The following is a 4,284-nucleotide window of genomic DNA, read 5'->3' as shown; positions in this document are numbered from 1 at the left end:
AAGCATAATGTTTTTCCTGTTCAATCTGGTTTCTCTGTAAGTGCATAACTATCAATTGGGAATGATTTTATTACCACGCAAACAGAAGCTCGTGATTTTCTTGTGTTGCCATTTAACCTCATGTGCATAATATTTAGTGCTCCAAAATAAAACTAATGCAAGGTGAGCCTCAGCCATTATATGACGTAGCATAAAATGGGCTGTCTGAACATTACAGTAAGACCACCAGACAGCACTTTGATATCTGCTATCTGATTTGGGATACAGAATTTTCTTCCTAGGTGAAAAGTGTATCACTAGAGAATACAGTAGGTATCCATATATACAGGCTAAGGGTGTGACAGTACATGATACTGGGTTCATGAGAATGAGATGAGAATTATTTTAACACAGTTTTTAATCAATCTTTGGTGACAAAATATATGACTGAAAGTCACAAAATGCAAAACCATGCCAGTGCCCTTTGAAATGTTATAACTAATCATCTTGTAATTAATTTCACTTCATTTCTACTTTAGGAGGATGAATTATCATATGCAGTAAAAGACAACAATATGCAGCACTGTCAAAGGTTTTGCCACAAACTCAACTGGCTGGCTTCTCTCCTGTATGATTTCACAGGAGTCTCTTCAGACCTTATAACTGTACATGAACTATGCAGGAGCTTCTAACTTCTAACTGAATATGTGTGTGACTTTCTATGCTATTTTCACCTTCACTGTGCCATACCGCGGGATGGTGCGGCAAAGATGCTGCAATGACCAATCATGTAAAGGGGGATCGATCTGGGAATGTGTATGCCCACGGGAAGAAGACTCTTTTGTTCGCCATGTTAGCATGAACATTCACTGCTATTTACTGTCAAATTTAAGCTCCAATGTGCCATAACGACACACTTGCGGTAGAAATGGAGCTGAGGTAGAGTAGGCTATGTTATCAGCATGGCTAATCAGAACACAACAGAAACTCACGGGGCTGGAAATGTGAATGAAGCCACTCACCTCACTTGTCACACCTACAACATTTCTCCCTTCACCCCCTGACCAACGCAGCCGTAGTCTGGATGTTTTGTTATAGAGCTGTTACATTTGCAAACATCCGATTCTAATGAACGGTGCTTGGATAGAAAAGAAGGGATCCAAATCTTCCCTGAAAGCTGCTCTTTTAAAAGTTGTAAATAAATTTCAATGCCTGCCATACATCCACAACTGATTTCTGACAGCGGACGAACCAAGGGTGACTGAACAGAAAGAGTGGTGCCAGCAAGAACACAAAAAGCTGTGAATCAGAGAAATAAAATTTTAGCTTCAAATTTTTTCATTTATGTTCTAAGTACAAATAAACAGGGCTACACCTCTGCACCACCAGCACCCGTGCTGAGATGTGGTGACTGTGCATGGCATGATTCCCATTATTTTCATACTCATCAAACCATTCAGTGACCTCCTTGCTGAAATACAGTTTTTTTTTTTCTTGTAACATTTTAACTAATAATAATAATGTGATTCCAGGTGCTAGGGATAGGTTTTCATGGTCAAGGAATCATATTACGAGGGTCAGGCTATCATGGGAGTAATGTTTTAGGTGTAATGAGATGCCTTTGCAGAGGTTTGTGCTCCCTGAGTGCGGTCTAGTTGTTATTATTACATTATGAATGGGGGACTTGAATTGACTATTTACTATGGTGTCAGTTTGGCCAGTGTCTACTATACACTGGCACATAAGCATGAGTTTGCGTCTCAGAAGTAGGAGTTTACTAGGAGCACCTGAAGGCAACATCATTTTGACAGCTGTTTGTTAATTCAGAAATAGCCAACATCCCATACATACTGCCTTAGGTCTTTCAACTCCCATCAGTGAGGTCAACCCTCCATAATCCCAAACTCAAAAATTAAATTATAAGAAACTATGAGCTGCTACTTAGGACGTCTGTTTATGTAGGCGTCAAAAGAAGCACCTCGAGTTAGCGCCTTATACCTTTTAAATGATCATCAACTTCAAGGTTGCTATGAATTAAACTAATGGTATACAGTTATACTCGATTATGTAGTTAATTCAGTGCTATATGATAAACTGTGGTTAACGTGTTTTTGAGAGAAGTTCATGAAGGCAACATCACCGCCCACTATCTATTTTTTCGTCATATCGCGATAGAGACCACCAGGCTACGGAGGTAACGCTGAGCAACATGGCGGAAGGTATGAGCTTTTTATTTATTTATTTATTTTTTATACTGTTTGGTAAACTCCCTTTTGTACTTGCACGCTTATGGAACTGTGGAGTTGAATCACATAAAGTTCTGGCAGTGTAGTAAATCATGCATTGTGTGTGGTTAAAATACGAAGCATTGCGACATCCTTATTCTTGTCATACTCAGTTTGCCACTGAGCAAGCTCTGACGTTAGCTCTTGATGATGTTGCTAGCAGAATTTTATAGCTAACGTTACGAGTTAGCCGAACCGGGCAAGAGATGTTGGTGGGTTGGGCTGAGAGAGAAACTGCTGGTTTGCTACGAAAGAAAAAAATTGCATGTGAAGTTACAGAATTCCCTGTTAATGTTGGTATTCCTGTTTAGCTTTGTGTCAACGTAATGCATAGCATCAGGCAGTCTACATTATCTAACTATAATGTAACATTAGTAACAATTACTTAGCTAACGCTCTGCTAATGCTCACCGTTTGGTTCACGAAGAGTTTTTCAACATTTTATGTGAGCTTCGTTAAAGAGTTAATACGGGGCAGGAGACCGTACAAGAAAGGGTAGGGGTAGGTACACTCCCTGTTAGGTGTCATTTGCAACACCTGGCAGAAGTGCCATGGCCAAGTGCATCATCTATATTTGGCTTAGAAGGGAATGTCAGCTTTTGGTTCGTCCTTAAGGGAAATGTGCTTACCAACTAGAATCCAGCGAGTGTGTAACGGGGATCAAAAAGCATACTGTGTCGACATGTTCACACAGATGAAAAAGTTGCATGTAAAAAAGGAGGTGCATGCTTTTGTCTTTAAAAATGACCCTTGAAATGCTCGTATTCTGTTGTCAATGGCACAATTTGATTGGATTTTCATTGCGTACTGTATTTATGAACATATAGTAAAGCAATGAGACTAGATCATGTTCACAATTCCTGACAAAATGGAATACATTTCCTTTAATGGTTTTGTTCAAAGTGTATTATTCTTAAATATCGAGGGGTTTTCATATATGTGGTTGATGTGGGAGGAATAGTCCAAACCTTGAGATAAATGTTTGTTTTCCAAATTCATTTGTCATACCTACTAAATCCTGCAAAATGATGGTGGAGTTTAATAGATTATAACAGTTTGTCCAGTGGCTGGGCAGTTAGTTGGTCCTGAGCTGCTGCTCCAGCATACCACCCTTCCCGTGTTGGGCTTGATCATGTGCTTTTTAGAAACACCCCCTTTCTGTTCCTCATGACTAGTAGATGTGTCAGTAACGGTTTACAAGGGAGGACAAAGTAACGTGCTACCTCAGCATTCTTTCTTCACTAAAACATTACTGGTTTAAAGGAAGGAAATGGGCTTCAGTGAAACTCTGTGAACTTAAATCACTGTTGCAAGATCTATCATAGGTGTATTTTACTTAAAATCAACAGGGAAAGGTTTGTCCAAAGATTATGCCATAGTCTGTTTTTAAGATTCGGAACTTTTGTTGTTGCACTGAAAAAGCTGAAATTCTACTGTGTTTGTGCAACTTAGGTCACATATGAATGTGTTTTTAACAAGAAATATGACAGTGATATAACAATTAATATTTCAGTCACAGTTTTCACATCATTACTTCTGTTTGTGCAAGTTCAGCTCACAACCTTTATTGTATGTTTCCTCCCTGTCTTATTGTCACTGTCATAAGAGCTATCTTTAAATAATAGAGAAAACTAATCCTAAACAATAGCTTCTGTATTTTGGAAGAACTATACCTTTGAATACTTCTTTTACTTTAATGTGAAAAGTGCTGGAAGAGTCCAGTTCTAACCTGTGTTCAGTAATAGGTCTTTCTAACCTACTTTTTGTATCCTTGCATTTTGTTTTTGTCCTCTGTTTCCTTTACCTTGATGTGGGACAGAGGAGGTGGCCAAGTTGCAGAAGCACTTGTCCCTGCTCAGGCAGGAGTATGTGAAGATGCAGCAGAAGCTGGCAGATACAGAAAGACGCTGTGCTGTGCTTGCTGCTCAGGCCTCTGGGCAGGGCTCCTCCAGCCCTGCAGCTGCAGACACCTTCATCAGTCGCCTGCTGGACATTGTGGCTGGCCCCTATCCGCACGGAC

This window comes from Monopterus albus, unplaced genomic scaffold (genome assembly GCF_001952655.1).
Source record: "Monopterus albus unplaced genomic scaffold, M_albus_1.0 scaffold124.1, whole genome shotgun sequence".
In the NCBI taxonomy this organism is placed as follows: Eukaryota; Metazoa; Chordata; class Actinopteri; order Synbranchiformes; family Synbranchidae; genus Monopterus; species Monopterus albus.
Note: the sequence above shows the minus strand (reverse complement) of the source record.